The sequence below is a fragment of the Euleptes europaea genome, chromosome 9 (genome assembly GCF_029931775.1).
Source record: "Euleptes europaea isolate rEulEur1 chromosome 9, rEulEur1.hap1, whole genome shotgun sequence".
Classification (NCBI taxonomy): Eukaryota; Metazoa; Chordata; class Lepidosauria; order Squamata; family Sphaerodactylidae; genus Euleptes; species Euleptes europaea.
This window is the reverse complement of record NC_079320.1, coordinates 58,289,198-58,309,300: the sequence shown is the minus strand read 5'-3', so window position 1 is coordinate 58,309,300 and position 20,103 is coordinate 58,289,198.

Genomic DNA, 20,103 nt, shown 5'->3' with positions numbered 1-20,103 from the left:
TCTAGGATTAGACAGAAGATTTTAGACGCTCCCCTCACTTTGCACTTTATAAATAATAAACACAGCGAAAATGATATCCGTTTTTTTGTAATTTGGACTTATAAAGGTAATCAGTTTGATTTGGAGAATGTACAAAAAATTTTATTACAACAGGAAATGCGCTTTATATATTTATTTAAATCTTATTCTCCGTTTGGGCTTAACAATGAAATGGATTTGTCTTGTTTTTTGTAATTATAGCCAAGTTGCCATTTTTTAGATATAGTTTTTTCATATCTATACACTCCCTTGTTGAGTTCTCTTTAAGAGATTTTGTTGAAGAATACTGTATAAATTGGCATCACCTGTAGCCTTAGTATCCGACTTTGAACGGAGCAGCTCAGTGAGCGCTGAGAAATTGTTCTACAGAGTTTTGATACACTAAGGTATGTCAGGCAGACCTTGTTGTATTTATTGTATTTTGTATTAATTTTAAACATTTATAGTATTTATTGTATTACATAGGAGTTTTATTTAGGAGCTTTGTCTCCTGATACTGAACAGAGTTGCTGATGAAGCCGCCGTTGCGGTGGTGAAAACGTCAAGTTAATCCGGACTGCGTTTCAACCACGACCTGACCTGTTCTGCTTTTTCCTCTTATATGAAGTCCTTGGGACCTTTGCAAAGAGTCTTAGACGTTCTCATTGAAGACTCCGTTGTGAGCAATGTATCCTAGAATTGTATCATGATGTTTGTTATTGTTTCACTTCCTGCACTGATGTTTCACTCGCACTAAATTTGTGTTTGCATTCCATGTTGTTTGGTACTTAATTTTGTTCCCGATTCCCGTATAAGTACCTTGTGCCTCTTTTCTCCAGCATTACCCTAATTGGCACCATGGCGTACAAAATGCCTATGTTTTCCTACTCAAATGCTGAAAGAGACAGGATTTTAAAATCTATGAATTCTCTACAAGAAGCTGGTACAACAGTTCTGCCTGATTTTAATAAATTGCTTAATCTCAACAAAAAGAAGATTAGATATGAGTTGCATGGTTCATCACTAACTGACTATGCCAAAGCCATGATTATACCTAGAGGATTACGTATCCAGAAGGCTCCTGCCTTATTTTCCGAAAATGTTGCGTTTAAAGAGAAGTGGGCTGCAATTCTCAATAAATGTTCCATGGATTTGATGTTGTTGATCATAGACCAATCTTCTACTGAATTGATATCCCTTTCTCAAGAAATTGACAATGTACTATCAGATATTAAAAAAGATACTTCTGACCGGGAATTCAATTTACAAATAGAAAAAATGGAAACTGAACTAAATACATATGCCACTGGCATTAAATCCTTTAAACTAAAGAAATTTAACAGGGATAAAGATGATTACGAGAAAAAACGTATTTATCATTGGGAATACTCTGATCCCTCAGCAAATCCTAGACGCAATTGGCGACCTATGCGTACAGATGAGTCTTTTTCTGACCACGATAGTTTCAGTTCATTTGAATCCAATAGGTCAAATTTTTCTGATAGGGGTTATCAACTTCGTTCTAAGGGGCAACCAAAAAACTACCCGCACCAGACACGTTCGCGAGGTCCCCAACGAAACAAACGATAGTGGTTAACCTTTCATCCAGACAGTTAACAGCTGAAGAATTAGAAGTCCTAGATCTTGGTCTAGGCTTTGTGCCTACACCCTCTTATTCATCTTTCCAAACTAAAGTTGATCTCTTTAAACTAATTAGGAATATCAAACTTAAAGATTTTTTCAAAGAAGATTCCATCATTAAAAAAGATCGCTTGCCCTTTAAGAACAAATCTACTTTCATTCCCAACACCTCTAATCATTTAATTAACACCTTTCAATTTTTGGTTAATAGGGATATAGAAGCCTTGGAAAAACAAACATGGAAATCCCCTCCTAATTTGTCATCCAAACAACACGATATTTTAAATGAACTCTCTAGAGATGATTCTATAGTAATTAGACAAGCAGATAAAGGAGGAGCTATTACTATTATGGATTTTGAGAAATATAATAATGAGAATTTGAAACAACTATCTGATTCCAGGTTCTATGAGAAATTACCTGGTAATCCTACCAATAGAATCTCTAAAGTCATTAGAACAGTGATCTCAGAAGGCGTTGCATTAGGCTATATAGATGATCAGATGGCTAAATTTCTTTCCGTTCCCTATCCCAGAACACCTATTTTTTACAGTCTACCTAAGCTACATAAGGATGCTATTAACCCACCAGGACGCCCGATAATTTCTTCTAAAGGTAGTCTGACTGAACCACTTGCCCAGATGCTCGATTATTACTTACAGCCCTTTTCAAAAGATACTCCATCTTTCATCTTAGACTCCAGAGACCTTATTCGCCAGCTAGAAGGCTTTAAAATTCCTGAGGGAGCCATCTTATCCACGCTTGATGTGTCTGCTCTATATACAAACGTTCCCTTAGATGCAGCACGGAACATCATAGCCTCCAGTTTGGACAGCCGTTCTTCCTTAATACCCCCAACCCATTTTTTACTTGACATCTCTGACATTGTTTTAGAAAACAATTTCTTCCGTTATGGATCTGAGTTTTTTCTTCAGATCAAAGGGGTTGCAATGGGCGCTTCTTGCGCCCCGGCAGTGGCGAACCTTTACATGGTGGACTTTGAGAAGCGTTACATTTTTTCTAATAATCCCTTTAGTAGTGATATGTTATTTTACAAACGTTTTGTTGATGACTTGCTATTTTGCTTTAGAAATGTAGATATTTACTTGAAGTTTTCAGAATGGATTAACACCTTAGATGAGCACTTGCACTTTACTGGATCTTCCAGCAAAGATGCCATTTTCTTTTTGGATTTGGAACTATTTATTTCATTAGACAGAACTCTTGCATTCAAACCCTACAAGAAACCCATGACGAGAAATTCAGGTTTAAGCTTCAACTCTTATCATCCCTATCATCTTAAAAGCAACTTACCCTATAGTCAATTTATTCGTTTAAAACGGAATTCTTCTCAAGTTAAAGACTATGAACAAGCTGCTCAACAATTACAAGTAGATTTGGCCGAAAGGGGATATCCTGAGAATGTAATATATAGTGCTAAGTTGAAAGCAGGCTTAATGGACCGATCCTCTATGTTGACCTCCAAACAGAAATCTGTTAACAACCAAAAAATTTTCTGTTCACTTACCTTTAGTCGCCATTCTTCGTCCATACAAAGAATTATTAATAAACATTGGCATGTTCTTTCTTCCATACCTGGTTGCGCCAATCCCCCGATGTTTGGTCTCAAACGGAATGTCTCTTTAAGAGATCGTCTTGTTCATTCAGACTGCCGTTCTAAAAGACTTACCCCCTCCACCAATGGACATTTTCCTTGCGGCTCGTGCTCCTTCTGCCCCTTAAGTTTGCCTTTAAAAACGTTTACATCTACCACGTCCAACTTCACTTTTAAACTTAATCAATTTTCTAACTGTTCTACCAGTAGATGTGTTTACTGCATCTCATGTAAATGTGGTAAATTGTACGTGGGCAGTACAGTTCGTCAGGTGAAGCTTAGGATAGGAGAGCACAAATCTAGGATTAGACAGAAGATTTTAGACGCTCCCCTCACTTTGCACTTTATAAATAATAAACACAGCGAAAATGATATCCGTTTTTTTGTAATTTGGACTTATAAAGGTAATCAGTTTGATTTGGAGAATGTACAAAAAATTTTATTACAACAGGAAATGCGCTTTATATATTTATTTAAATCTTATTCTCCGTTTGGGCTTAACAATGAAATGGATTTGTCTTGTTTTTTGTAATTATAGCCAAGTTGCCATTTTTTAGATATAGTTTTTTCAAATCTATACACTCCCTTGTTGAGTTCTCTTTAAGAGATTTTGTTGAAGAATACTGTATAAATTGGCATCACCTGTAGCCTTAGTATCCGACTTTGAACGGAGCAGCTCAGTGAGCGCTGAGAAATTGTTCTACAGAGTTTTGATACACTAAGGTATGTCAGGCAGACCTTGTTGTATTTATTGTATTTTGTATTAATTTTAAACATTTATAGTATTTATTGTATTACATAGGAGTTTTATTTAGGAGCTTTGTCTCCTGATACTGAACAGAGTTGCTGATGAAGCCGCCGTTGCGGTGGTGAAAACGTCAAGTTAATCCGGACTGCGTTTCAACCACGACCTGACCTGTTCTGCTTTTTCCTCTTATATGAAGTCCTTGGGACCTTTGCAAAGAGTCTTAGACGTTCTCATTGAAGACTCCGTTGTGAGCAATGTATCCTAGAATTGTATCATGATGTTTGTTATTGTTTCACTTCCTGCACTGATGTTTCACTCGCACTAAATTTGTGTTTGCATTCCATGTTGTTTGGTACTTAATTTTGTTCCCGATCCCACTACCTGGCAGTTGGCAAACCTACTTTTCCTGCATTACTGAGGTGAGCCATAGCTGTAAAATGGAATCGACCCTATACTAAGGGCACCAATATAGCATGATCTTGCATTTCCAATGTGTACCAGTGATTTGCCTTTTATTCTACACAGTTCAAATAATTACCAAAAGAAGAAGCAGGATGTGTATTTAACTGGGGAGGGGGGTGGATCAGTGGAAAGCCTCTGCTTTGCATGCAGAAGGTCATACATTTATTTCCAGTTCCAAAGGACCAGGCACTAGGTGATATGAAAAACCTCTGCCTGAGACTGAGACCCTGGAGAGCTGCTGCCACTCTGAATAGACAATACTGACCTTGATGGACTGATAGTCTGATTCAGTATAAGGCAGCTTCATGTATATTTTCCCCAGCACCATCACTTTCCAGGCAGAAACAGTAACATTTAGATGACTATCAGCATTCATTGATAACTGAGTTTTTACCATTCACAGAATTAATCTGGGGTTATCAGTATGTACAAGTGAATGTTGATATTCATCAAACACTAGACATTTGCTGCAATTATATGAAAATTGTCTCTGAAGGGTGAAATGTTTTAACATGATAAGCACTTTTAGATCTGGTTATTTTAATGATTATTTCTGATTTATGTGTTATGTTCTTTGTGATTAATTGTAATTCCCTTTGGTTATAAGTAATAAATGCCATCACTAAAATTTTATTTATATGGAGAAAGAGACAGACTAGGGTTGCCAGCTCCGTTTTGGGAATTGCTGGGAGACTTTGGGGGTGGAGCCTGAAGAAGGTGGGTTTTGGGGAGAGGAGGGACTTCTATGGAGTATAATTCCACAGTCTACTTTCCAAAGTACCAGTAGCTATTTTCTCCAGGTGAACTGATCTCTGTTGCCTGAAGATCAGTTGTAATAGCAAGAGATCTCCAGCCACCACCTGGAGGTTGGCAACCCTAAGACAGACATAACAGTACCATGTTATCCGCAAAAGTTTACTCAAATCCCCCAGTCTGGTTCTAGTTCTGGGCAAGTGTCCTGAACCCAAGTTAAAGAGTCCACATGTGTCTAAAAATGCACATGAAAGAGAGCACTTGTGGAAAAAATGGATATAAATTTCACCCAATTGGCCCATCAAGTTCAGCATCCCATTTCACACAGTGGCCAACCGGCACAGTCAACAAAGAATACTCCTTGTTGCCCCCCTCAGCACCGATATTTAGAGGGTTAACACCTCTGAATATAGAGATTCCATTAAGTCATCATGGCTAACAGCCATTGATGGGCCTATTCTTTTGTCAACAAAATGGGCTTACCATCAATGCAGAAAAATAAAAGATTATGGTTTTTGCCAAAACCTGGAGACATTATAATTGGAAAGTCGGCAGCACCACCTTAGAACAGGTCAAGAGTTTCAAATATCTAGGTCTGACTTTTACCTATAATTTAAGCTTGACACAGCACAAAACACGCACAGTGAACCAAGCCAGATGTTTGGCACAGGCCATAGTAAGGTTCTTCTACCATCAAGGGAACCAACAAATCCCAGCAGCACAAATCTTCAATCTGAAAGTATTGTCACAACTGCTATGCTCTGTGCCAATTTGGATTCATGCCTACTCAGATGAAGTGGAACGGATCCAAGGGCATTTTCTCAGACATCTTGTAGGGCTCCCAAATTGTGTCTCTTATCTCACTGTCTGCTCCGAAACAAATAAAAAATTAGTAACAACTAGGGCCTGGTCATCTGCCATAAAATTTTGGCTAAGGATCCATTATCATGCGGGGGAATCAACCCTGTTAAAATACCTACTAGAAGATCCCTATTGGACTGAACGTTCTGAATGGACAATCAAGATAAAAAAGAAAATTGCCCAGATAGGCATCGACCTGGACTCCCTGCTTCTGTCCAGCGAGAGTTATATCCTAAGTCTAATAAAACAAAGACTAGCCGATCATGAGTTCCAGCACAAATTTCCTTTAACGCCGCCACTTAGGGCTGTTGATTCGGTTCGGCTCGAACCGAAAAACAGCCAAATTTCCCCTGATTCGGCGGTTTTTAGTTCGGGACGAACCGAACTCAAAAATGGCAGGAAAACAGGGGAGCCAAATACAGCGAGTTCGGGAGTTCATGAATAAATTTGGCAAATTCGGGGCGCAGCAGCATAACCGTCAGTAAGCAGCATTCTCCCCCGGCCAATCGGTGGCCAAGCTGGGTCTTCTTCTGGCCAATCAGTCAGGATTGAGTACTGGAGGAATCAGCTGCTGCGCGGCCTGGCCGGGGAAAGAAAGAGAGAAATCCTCGTGGGGGGGGTGCGTGTGCACATTCGCGCCTTTCCGTGGCTGCAGGGGGTGCATTTTTGGGATTAGAGACCCCAAACTTTCAGCGGTGCTTCAGACAAGCCTTCTTAAGAGACCCCCCAAGTTTTGTAAACATTGGGTCAGGGGGTCCCGAGATATGGGCTCCACCCCTTTTCCCTCCCCCATTTCCATTTCTGTGGCTGCAGGGGGCACTTTTTTGGGGGTGCAGCCCCAAACTTCCAGCATAGCTTCAGATGAGCCTTCTTAAGACTTCCCCCAAGTTTTGTAAACATTGGGTCAGGGGGTCCCGAGATATGGGCTCCACCCCTTTTCCCTCCCCCCTTTTCCACTTCCGTGGCTGCAGGGGGTGCATTTTTGGGAGTAAAGACCCCAAACTTTCAGCATAGCTTCAGATAAGCCTTCTTAAGAGACCCCCCAAGTTTTGTAAACATTGGATCAGGGGGTCCCGAGATATGGGCTCCCCCCTTTTCCCTCCCCCTTTTCCATTTCTGTGGCTGCAGGGGGGGCTTTTTTTGGGGTGCAGCCCCCAAATGTTTAGCATAGCTTCAGACGAGCCTTCTTAAGAAGCCCCCCAAGTTTTGTAAAGATGGGTTCAGTGGGGGCAGAAATATGGGCTCCCCCCTTTTCTCTTTCCGTGGCTTCAGGGGGCACATTTTGGGGGGCACAGCCCCCAAACATTCAGCATAGGTTCAGACGAGCCTTCTTAAGAGACCCCCCAAGTTTTGTAAACATTGGGTCCCGAGATATGGGCATTCCCCTTTTCCCTATTGGGATGAATGGATCACCCGATCCTGTATGCATCTCCAGAGCGGCAAATCCAAGGCAAAATCTCCCGTGCTTAAATAGTATCGTATTGGATTACCCAGTCCCCTCAGCCCCTCCTGATGGAACAGAAGACAGCCACAGTAAGACCCCTTTGGGGGCTTTAATCTATAATTTTTCTCCTGTGTGTGTGTGTGTGTGGGGGGAAGCAGAGTCTGTGTGTGTGTGTGTGGGGAGAGAGCAGTTTCTGTGGGTGGGTGGGGGAAGCCAAAGGGGGCTTTTGCCCATTCTGCCTGGGGTGTATGTGCCCCCTCGAGTCTCGCTCTCCCTGGTTTGAGGGGGGGCTTCAGTTGTGTGTCCTCAGGTTTTCCCTCATTCATAAGATCGGTTAGGTTTATTTTGATGCTTGCTCAAAACTGGTTTTCAAATGGTGACTTAAAGAATGCATTTGCCTGGTCCCGAGTCCGATGCAATAGGGGAAATTCCACCCCCACCTGCTCATTATGCATAGCTAGCTGCCTCTTTCCCTTTCCATGGTTTGCAAACTCCCAGGTGTTAGGTGTTGCTTTGCATGGTTGTAAACGTGTTGCTTTGCATGGTTGTGTTGCTTTGCAGTTGTGTTGCTTTGCAGTTGTGTTGCTTTGCAAACTTCTTCGTACCTGCCCCGCCCTTGCTCCCTGCAGCTGAGCTGTTTGTCGGGGCTGGGAGCTTTGTGCGTGGGCGGCAAGCTCTGCTCAGAGATGCACATTAATGGGGGGACCCCTTTCGGGGCCCATATCTCAGCCCCCCACCCAATCTTTACAAAACTTGGGGGGGTCTTGCAAGAAGGGTCCTTTGAAGCTCCACTGAAAGTTTGGGACCTTTACCCCCAAAAATGCCCCCCCGGAGCCGTGGAAAGGAGCGGTTTTTTTTTTTTAATGGCTTTATTCGGCCGAATTTTTTTCCCGAACTTGAATTCGCGCCGAATTGCATGGACCCGAAGCAGGGGAGTTCGGACTTCGGCATATCCCGAATCCAGACGGGCCAAATCTGGCTGAATCCGAACTATACCGAATTTTTTTATTTCAACAGCCCTACCGCCAATTTGCTCACCTCAATACTTTGGACTTCCACCTAATTTCCATTTAAACTACCTGGACCGTCTTGACAATCCTAAACTCAGGAAAGTCTTTATGCAAGCTAGGACTAATTCATTGCCTTCAGCGATCCTCCGTGGCAGATTCCTGAAAACATCTTACACTGATAGAGTCTGCAGATGTGGCGCAGGATGTCCTGCCTCCCTGTCTCATGTTCTTTTGGACTGCCATCTTTATGATTCCCCAAGAGGAAACCTCATAAAACCTATAGTTTTGAACTTCTCCTCAAATAATACAAAAATACTTTACAAACTATTAGCTGATAAGGATCCTGAGATAACCGAAAACATGGCAAAATTTCTGACGATAGTAGTCAACCAATGGGAATCTAGTCGAAAGTAGAATCACAACGTTAAGGAATGATTTATAATAATTGTATTTTACTTTAACCTTTATCCTTTTATATACTGCAGATTGTACTATGCCAATAAAGGTATTTGAAATTTGAAAACAATTGAATTTGGACCTATTCTTTATGAACTTGTCTAAGTCTTTTTTCAAACTACTGGCCATTGTTACATCATGTGGCAGTGAATCCCACAAGTTAATTATTCTTTGAGTAAAGAAATGCTTCCCTTTGATAAGAATCATCCCTTCTCCCTCTTCCTTCAGCAAAGCTACTCCTGTGGAAGAAGGAGTGGGCGATTCTGCTCTCTTTCCCTTCACTATAGCCTCCCAATTGACACAGGCATAGAAATCATCTTTCTTGAATTTAAAAGCGATTGATAGGGAAAAACCATGTACCATCTACTAGTGGTTGGTTGGACTCATGCTAGTGATTGGTACAGCAACATTAAATTCACTCTGATCTAAGTTCTAGGCCAGCCTATTTTCACCATCATGATTATTTGGAAATATATTATCTACAGGCACAGCAAAGACAAGGCACGCATACACCAGATTGATCAAATTTGACAAATTAGTTTTTTTTCTTTGAAAAAATATATTTTAAAAAATGTAAAATCCATATACTGAAAGGAGCTTTAAATACTTGAGAGATACATCCTTGGAATCGACACACTGTGAATATACCTCAAAGATAGGGCTGCCGGGTCCCCCTTCTCCTCAGGGGGGAGCTTTTGGGGCAGAAGAACGGCGCCCCCGTGGTAAAAGGCCCCTTGCAATGCGTTTACACCCAGAAGTGCCGCATTGCAAGCGGCCCTTTACCACTCAAACTAAGAGTTTGAGTGGCATAAGGCTCCTTGCGAGGCGGCACTTCCAGTTGCAAACCAGAAGTGCCACTAGGGTGCGTCGGCATGCACATTTGCCCACCGACCCTCAGGTGGTTGGTGGGCAGAGGGGCAAATTACAGGGGGTTTGCCAGCCAACACTGGGCACCTGGCAACCCTACTCAAAGAAGTACGCCTGAATGTTCTGAATAAATTGGGCACAGAAGCTCCATCTGTGCAAGCCACTTGTCAGATGTAATGGCGATGACTTCAAAAGCAGTTTGTGACTCATAAACCGACTTGCTGGATCAAGCCCTGAATCTGTGCAAACCACCGTACACCTATAAAACACGATTAACAGTACCATCAGTTAGTAACTTAAAGCTTGCTCAGCCGTTATGTTAGTGCTATGAAATACACGAATATCAACTAATTAGCTCTCTGCTGCAGCCAGAAATATTATGATGAATTGGTGTAATGGAACACCGAGGAGACAACTTGAGACGCAGAACTTTCACTGTAAATACAATATACTTAAAGCAACCTAATTAATTTAAATTGAATTGGGTATCGTGCCAGATGCTCAAGTTGGCCCTTTATTTTAGGATGACCACTGACTGATATTCCATTCACAACACAGTGGTTACATCTGTCCAACACAGCATTTTCATCTGACTAAACAGTTTTTACACTTCATAACCATTAAACCACAACCTCAAAACTGCAAAGAAGGCGCTTTTGGGTTTTGACAGTCTGATACATCTGTAGCATGGCATATCATCAGCAATCTAAGGAAAAGTGATTTGCTTGTAAAACTATGCACTGCATGTTGATTTAACTCCTGTGCCTAAATTTTTGTCTCAAGCAGTGTTGCAGGACATAAGATTCTGAGAAACGACTCAAAACTGTATTGAGAAAACTATAACAACAATTTCCAGTGCTTTGCAATGCAGTCCTACACAGAGTTTAAATTAGTGGCCTGGGTGGGAAAGGGTTAACACAGTTTCTTGGCCGGTCCTAGCAGCTCCATAGCTAACAACTCTTCTGCAAGCGGGGGGAGTTCCTTTTCTCTGTAAAACAAACTCACTTCTGCCTTGAATAGAGGCTATTCCTGTCCATGGGAGGGGGCTGATCACCAGTCTTAGATCCTTCTAAGCTAGAGATCTGCCAGGACCCACGAAGGGCCAGACCAAATGATTTCGCGGGCCTTAAACGGCCCCCGGGCCTGACATTCCCCACCCTGATACAGATCATTCTGAATAAACTGCTCAAATGGAATTTAACAATAGATTTAATTGTACAAATCAGGATCTAGACAGATACTGCTAAAGCTATTAAGAATGGCTGCTGTGCTTATCTTTTTCGTCTGAGTTTGGCTTAGTAATGTCAAAAGCTATTATCTCTTGCATGTCAAGTCTTTTAAACCCCACTGTTCATAATTTCCCCCTTCTATATTCGTGGGTATAGCTGGCCCAGGCTGGCCTGATCTCGTCAGATCTCAGAAGCTAAGCAGGGTTGGCCCTGGTTAGTATTTGGATGGGAGACCACCAAGGAATACCAGGGTTGCTGTGCAGAGGAAGGCGCTGGCAAACCACCTCTGTCAGTCTCTTGCCATGAAACCCCCAAAAGGGGTCGCCATAACTCGGCTGCGACTTGACGGCACTTCACACACACAGCTATGTTTCTGACTGTTTCTTCATTTATCTGATGTAACAGCCTTTACAGCCCATTCCTGAAGGGGGGCAGTTAGGCAGCCATCTGGAGCAGCACAACCGGCCATGCCGCCTCCACAGAGGCTCAAGGCCACTGCAAATAAAATAAAAGGAATTTAAAAAATAAAATGCAAAAATGCCCCCATTGAGTAAAGAAAGGCTACGCCACCAAAATACCTAGCGTAGCATTTCTGGGGTGAAAGGGGTTTGGATGCTTCCTCAAGGCAGCTCCACCCCCAGGAACGCCCCGGGAATGCCTCCCAGGATGCTGCCATGGGTACCACTGGAACACTACCAGGAGGCATCCAGGGGCGGGTGTAGATGCCACCTGTGATGGCGTATGTGCCCCTTAACCCGGGTTAAATGGGCATATGCTGGTGCAGGGTCACGCTGGCTCCTAAGGAGCTTTGCCCCTAGGGTTGCCAACTGCCAGTTAGTAGCAGGAGATATCCTGCTAATTCAGCGGATCTCCAGCCGACAGAGATCAGATCACCTGGAGAAAAATTACCGCTCTGGCAATTGAACTCTATGACATTGAAGCCCATCCCCTCCCCAAATCCTGCCCTCTTCAGGCTCCGCCCCCCAAATCTCCTGCCGGTTGAGAAGAGGGACCTGGAAACCCTATTTGCCCCACCCTTCAGGACTGCATGCTTAGTCATGAAATTCATGTTACAATAAATCTTGTGCCACCTTAAAAGACTTTTGGGTTTAACTACAACAGACTAACTGCTACCTTTCTGGAAGAAAATTCTTAATTTGTGTCCTTACCAGGCTTGCACAGGGGTCTGGTTTCGACACTAGGGCTGAATCCTGAAAGGAAAAATACCTCCAAGCATACACAGAGTGTCTTTGCCTCATCACTGAATAACTACTGTCTCCTGCCTCCCCACACACTTAATAATCCCGAAGGAAATTATATATGGGTGTGAATAGAAGCAGGATGATCAAACATAAGAGCTGAGACCACAACCACCTTCTGCCAGAAAAAAAAAATCAACTCCTGATTTTCTCCCATCCTTTTGGTTGACCTCCAGATACTTAAAATCAAAGAATGTATTTTTTTAGACGAATTTACCAGAAGAATGAATAAAGGCTATTTCATATTTTAAATGTTGGTTTTTGATGCTTCATCAATAAATTAAAGTATATGTGGAAGGTTTTTTTGGGGGGGGGGAGTTATCACTTTCCTTAGCCAAACTCCTCTCCTTCTCCATTCTCTATCTGTAGATGTTTTGTTTGAAGCCTTTTTAACAAACTAAAGCAGAAAATTCAGAGTTGGCACCCAGAATATTTAAAGGGGGCCATGCCCCTTCAAGCCTTCTGTAGCTATAGGCTTGCTCTGTATATACATTATAGCAAAATTTTAATTAAAACTCATTTTCAGAATAAACTTGCAATAGTGGGATGTCTGAACGATATATATATATTTAGTCATAATAGGAAATATAATATGTGTAAGTTTATTGATCTTGATATGTATAGCAGATCACATGGATAATAAATGAAATATGATATAAAATATGCAAAATAATAGTACATTACCCTAAATAACACTAATAAATTGCAAAGCTTAGCATGAAATTGAAAATCACTAATGGAACAACTGTGTAGTTTGTTGAAGCAATGAGCAGTCAAAGAATCATACATAATGTAGCAGTACAACTGCTAACAGCAGGATTATGAAAGACAATTTAAACATTTTTTATGGACAGGGGGAATTGATCTTTGAAACAATTCCTGAAGAGATTCCACTTAGCCCGAACAGCATCTTGGGATAGGGTTCTGGTTTATCCCATGGATCATATGCATATTTATAGGATACTCAGTATGAACTTATTTAAATTACACATATGGCTACATTGTGCAAGCTTTAAGGGGGAAGTAACAGTCAGATATGTATGCTACAGCCATATTGGAAACCAGTATTTGACTAAGCAGGTTATTCTTACCATATGGTCCACTGAAGTTAAGACCACAAGCCAGAAAATGCATTACTTGGTAATTCACCCACTGTTGAGTCAAAGTATTTAGATAAAAGTCTCCCCCCCCCAATTGAGTTAAAGGTCTAAATCAGCCCAATTGCTTGTAATTGGTTTAAATAATTCTAATTGCCCAAAGTGATAATAAACAATGGACTGTGATAGCTGATAACGTGATAGGTGATCACACATTTAGATTTATAAAGGGATAATTGCTAGTGTCCCTATTCACATGCTACAGTAAATGCACATACAGCCTTCCTGTAGATGCATAGATCCGTGTCTGAGAAAGAGCGAACACAGGTAAACTTAAAAAACACACACATGGGGACCAGTACTTGGATATATGTGGGACTTAAATCACATGTTCACCTGCATATGCATTAATGTAAGAATTACTCAACTCATGCACAAAGAAAAATATAGACCTCTGCAGACATTGCTTTAATGAAACCCAAATGCCCACCGGCCATATATATCAGGAGTACACAGTTCCCATGAGATACCTGATACATCAATTACTGTGTAAATGAATGCGGCAATGGGTGGGTTTTCCATGTGTGTACAGATTCCATTCACATAAACCAGAACCTTGGAAAATCAGCACTTTGAATTCAGACTGGAACCTAAGGAAGATGTTTGAGTACCACAATAATGTGAGACCCTGTTAATAGCCTACTGCCATATTTTTAGCCAGTTGAAATTTTCAAAGTCTTTTCAACACATACCCCATAGCACAACAATCTAGCCTAGATATTACTGAATACAGATGGATAATTACCAAAATTATATGTGGGTCCACTGAAGGTCACCAGTATATGCATACAAGAATTATCCTGCAAAGCGGATCATGAATGGCACATGACCACAGCAAATGTACAGTATATCTTCAAAACATCCATTAATAACAGCTGAGGTTGGATGGCTAAGGATGGCCATCCCATATGTGGTGATGGTATCTGTCAATACTTCTGGCAGAATTTTTAAAAATCCTATAACTAGCAGGATTTAATAAACGATTCCTCAAACAATAAAACATTAGTCCAGTTCATCTTTTAGAAGCACTTCTTAAACATTTTATACTTTCATTAGTTACAGAAGAGAGAACTGAGATTTCAGTAAATTTGAAGGTATGTCACCAAGAACTGAAACAAAAACAACTAGGACCAACTACATTTGGACAAACTCATGCAAGGAATCAAGGCTTCCAGTGGCAAAGTTAAACAAAATGTGCTTGTTGAATACCATTCCTTTCCTTCGTAATTGATGAAGCTGGTGCACTGATAAACATAAGGCATGCTTGCTTCTTTAAAACATAGATGTGACCAGCACATATAAACAGCATACACTGTTATATGTTAATAATAATAAAAATTATCATCATTATGTTTTAGATGAGATGGTATACAAAATTATCCATGTTTAAAACCATTCACTTAATGTGATTAGGTTTGCCTCTGTATAGTAATTAGTTGGAAGTAGTTTATTAAGACATTTTTGATATGTGATGGTGTCTTAACGATATTGTAAGCCACTGTAGGTCCCATAGGGAAAACACTATAAATTTCTAAATCAATCAATCAATCAAAATAAATATTATATTTGCATTACTTTTACTTTGTGTATTTATTCTCTTTATTTCTATTTTGTTGTATGGATGTCAATGGAAAAGTTAAATTTTTACTTTTTACTAACTTTCCATAAATTTCCTTTGTTAAAAAAACAAAATGACTAGGCTAATCTTAAGGACAGTATATATTTGATTCCCATTATTTTCAAAAGGATTGTAGCATTTGAATGTCACACACAATACTGTTTTAATGGTGAAATAATTATTATTAATGTCTGCTGCCAAGTTAAAGTATCACCCAACGAACATTATTGAATAACCATGTTCACTTAAAGCTTGGGTTAGGAAAAGTCCTGAGCATAGCCCCCAAGAATAAGTCTCTCAAACAATTCCTACCTCCCCACCATTGTGTGTATAAAGTGCAGTGAAGTCGCAGCGGACTTATGGTCCCAGCAAGGGGCTTTCAAGGCAAGTGAGAAGCAGAGATGATTTGTCATTGCCTTCCTCTGCAGAGTCTTCCTTGGCAGGCTCCCCTTCCAAGTAGTTACCTTGCTTAGTTTCCAAAATCTGTCGAGATCAGGCTATATCATGCCGCCTCCCCCCACATTACCTATGGATAAAATAATAGAAGAAATACACTCTCATTTAAGAAAGTGCTTAAAATGCAAGTGACTGCCACCTCGAAATAGAAAATTAACTTTCAGGTTATGAAACTATCAATGAATGAGCTATCATATTTTCATGAGCAAAGCCTATGGACAGTAGCTAAAATAATTATTTTTACTAGTGACCCATCTCTACTTAATAAGCTCTTTTCTATAACAGTATATTTCCTCTTAATGTCTTTAATTTATCAATATATACTAGCTTACTAGCTAGGAATCTGCTTTTGGGCATCTGAAAATGGTTAAAAATGTGATTATATAAAAAAAGCATAAACTAAACTAAACGTAGAAGTCAATTTGTTGTTTAGTGGGGACAGAAATCCTGGAGCTATTTAGATGTTGAAGGTATTCTTCCTTTTCCTCTGTGCTTGGTTCAGTATCAGAGTGCAGTGATGAGAAGAATAGTTAACAAAATAGCTTCTCATTTCTTTGGTTCTGCTTTTAAAAAGCCTTTAGTAACAGGATGTCTAACAGATTCAACCATATATAAAAAAATAAAAACAGGAAACATACATCTTTAGGTCCGTTACAGCACATTCCTGACTTCTGAGGACGAAAGTCTTCAGGAGGCCAGGAAGGGGCTGCGCCATCATTGGGACCCCTGAGCTGGTGCCCAGGCTACTTACGCCATCGTGAGTGGCCCCAAAGCTGGCGGGAAGGCTCGGATACGGCTGGGCCTTTTGCTGGCGTGCCAATCGCATAATGGCCTGGGACAGTGTTCTGGGGGGCATTCCTGGGGCGTGCCAGGGAGGCGGAGCTGCCTAACCCTATCCTTGTTTGGCATGGAACGCCAGTGGGGAGAATGGTGTTGCTGCGACTGCTTTTTAGCAGGTACAGCATCGCTGTTCTCTATGGGGCAAAAGCCCTATTTTTGCCCCCCAAAAGGCTCTAAAAGGCTTTTTTATGTCTCTAGGTGGCCATGAAACTGCTTCAGAGGCGCCGCAGCAGCACCTCCTCCCTGCTGTCCCCAGCCGCCAACAGCTCAGGAATGGGCTGTTAAACTGCAATGTAAAACAGGTAGCTGGATCACCCCTGTGCTGAAAGATCTGCACTAGTTGCCTGTATGTTTCCAAGCACAATTCAAAGTGCTGGTTCTTATATTTAAAGCCCGGTATGTCTTGGGACCAGGATACTTGAAAGATTGTCTCCACCCATATTGTTCAGCCTGCCAATTAAGAACCTTTTCTGAAGCTCTGCTTTCTGTGTCCCCATCTTCAGAGGTGAGGTTTGTGGTGAGCACAGGCAGGGTTTTTTACAGTGGTCCTCCTTATCTATGGAATGCCCCCCTGAGATGCTCACCTGACACCTATCTTACTTTCTTTTAGGAGCCAGGCTAAAACAATCCTCTTTATCCAGACTTTAACTAAGGAGTTTTATGTTTCAGGTGTCTTATGGCCTTCCACTGGACCAAGGATCATATTAACTTTGTCATTTCAGGTTGCTCAGTGTGTATTTTAAGCTGTTCTTATGATTTGGCTTCGTTTGATGGCATGGTCCTGCTTTTTAATGGTTGTGTTTTAATGGTGTTGGCCTCTTTTTAAATATTTTGTTTTAATGTCTTTGCTTTTCATGGCTGTGTTCCAAAGCTTTGTTTATTAATTTGGTTGTAAGTCTCCTCAAGCCTTGACCTAGATTGTCCAGACTAACGATACACAAACACACACACACATCATGCCTGGCAAATATCTCTTTGGAAACTGTGCACAACATTTGCTCGTTATAGCAGAGCTGATCTTGGGTGAAGGAAATCATTGGACTGATGCAGCACAGGACAGATCCTTTTGTCTCCATTGTGTTCCCTATAACATTAGACATTCATTTAAAAATGTTTCAAGAATGTTCTATACATTCTTGCAGATGCTTGGTGGCTTAATTAGGTTCAAAGCTCAAAAGAAGCTACAATGTGCTGTTTGTTTTGGAATATAGTACACAATGGAGAAGAGGGCAGCCACAGCAGTGGTAAAGCTTATGGTTCAGTCTCTGGCATCTAAAATTTCCGGGCAACTTGATGATAGGGTGGTATAAAATAATGCTACAACTTTAAAATGATTTTAAATTTCCTATATAAATGAAGAAACCAAGACATTAAAGGATTATATTAAACATCTGTTACAACAATCATACTTAGCATGTGATCCTTAAACCAGTCTCATATATCTAACTCTGAACCTGGCCCAAATGGGGCCAGATTCAGAGAAAGGGTATTCTTCTGCAAACTTGAGGGATCCCCTGGGCTTCCAAAAAATGTGAAAAAGAAAAGAAAAAGAAAAAAAAGAACAAAGGAGGGGGATTCAACCCCCTCCCCCAAGAGAGGAATATTATCTGTACATGCACAGACAATGCAAAGGAGCATCCCTATGGGCTGGAAATGGGCAGAGAAGGAGCAGCTGTTCCTCTTCAGCTGCTGCCACCTGAACCAGATGGGCAGGCAGGCACAGGGTGAGGGAGAACCACAGCCACAGCCACTGCTGCATGAGCCAAGTGGGCCTGCAGGCAGATGGGAGGAGAGCTGGACCTGCTGAAAACACCCCCATCACTCCTGCATTGTGAGCCAGGCAGCTAGGTGAGCTGGCCAGTGAGTGGGTGGCCCAGCAAGGGAAGGGGGAAAGGATGAGATCCCCCCATGAGTCTCAAGGGTCCCTTGCTTGTAATAAATATAATAGCATTTATATATATACACACACATGTATGTGCAGGTAAAACCGGTTGGTTCTCTCTGGATGTCACTGAGTTCTGTGGGACAGTTTTTGAAAGTGCAAGGATTCAGTTGTCCCTTAAATAGGAATGACATGTCCTGCTCTAGTAATCAAGAGATATTCATTTTATAGACAATGAACATTATTGCAATCTGCTCTCTCATAATCTACAATATTGGCTAAGCAAACTATTCTTGTCCCAAACCTTTTAAACCTCTTATTTTAAACGTGTGGCCATGTGTCTTATCTCAGCAGTACTTACACAAACTGTAGTACTTACATTTAACACCATCTCCATATTTATCTTTGGGATGTTTAACATAACCCAGTGGGAAAATCATACGTATCAGCAGGGTCATTAATACTTTCTATTAACATATCTATTATGTTAACAATCTTATTCCCAAACCCACTACCCTATGAAAGACATTTCTCTTATATTTGTATCCTGTTTGCTAACATTTGCATTTTCTTCCAGTTTTTTGGTGTCAAAAAGTACTCTACAACATTTAAATAGAGTATTTCAGATTTCTTTTTAAGAGAATTAACAGGCTGACATTTTACCAATTGCCCCAGAAGAGATAACATGAAAGATCAATTAATTTCCCTCATTAAACAAACTGGTGTTAGACTATTAATTCTGTGATGTTTCTGTCAGTGACAGAAATACACGCTGCCATCCAAGAGGAACATCTTTAAACTCACAATAAGCAACTTGGAACTGATTGCCTAGGTCACTTGGAGTACATGATTTTGCCCATCACTTACAGTAGCTCTCTAGTGCTGTGCTAGAACAACATTATTCACATAATTATTGTAATTATTATGACATTAATGACTCTGTCAAAGCCTAAGTGTGTGAAATTAAGCTGCTAACAAGTGTAAATATCTGAAGCAATAAAGTCAATGAAAGGTCATTTTACCGTGCTTGCATGTGTTTGAATCTGTGCATGGATGGGTACGCGCACACACTGAAAGCTAGTGGAAATATGTATTTATTCATACAATGTGAACCAGTGTAATGGTCAGAGTGTTGGACTGGTTTCTTGAATTCCGACTCTGCAATGGAAGCTTGCTGGATGACCTTGGGCATCACTCAAGCTAACCTATCTCACAGAGTTGTTGTGAAGATAAAATGGAGGACAGGAAAATAATGTACCGTATATACTTGCGTATAAGCTGAGTTTTTCAGCCCATAAAAAGGGCTGAAAAAGCCGAACTCGGCTTATACGTGGGTCAATACGGTAGAGGGGGGAGGGAGGAGGGAGGGGGGAACTTACCGCCGCCTTTCCCCGGCTGGGAGCGGCCTCCAGAAGCCTCCTGCGGCTGCAGGGAGGCCGCGCCGCCGCCCCCGCCGCCTTTCCCCGCCCGGGAGCGGCCTCCAGAAGCCTCCTGCAGCCTCTGCCGTTGCCCCTGCCACTTTTCCCTGGCCAGGAGCGGCCTCCAGAAGCCTCCTGCAGCCGCAGGGAGGCCGCGCCGCCGCCCCCGCTGGGCCCGCGATGCTTCCCGCTGCCAGGAGCGGCCTGGGGGGGCCTCCTGCGGCTGCAGGAAGGCCGCCCCCGCCGGGCCCGCGCCGCTTCCCGCCGCCAGGAGCTCGGTCAGGTAAGCCTGCGGGGGGGGGAGGGGTTATAAGCCGACCCTCGGCTTATACGCGGGTGCCTAATTTCCCCCCATTTTGGGGGAGAAAT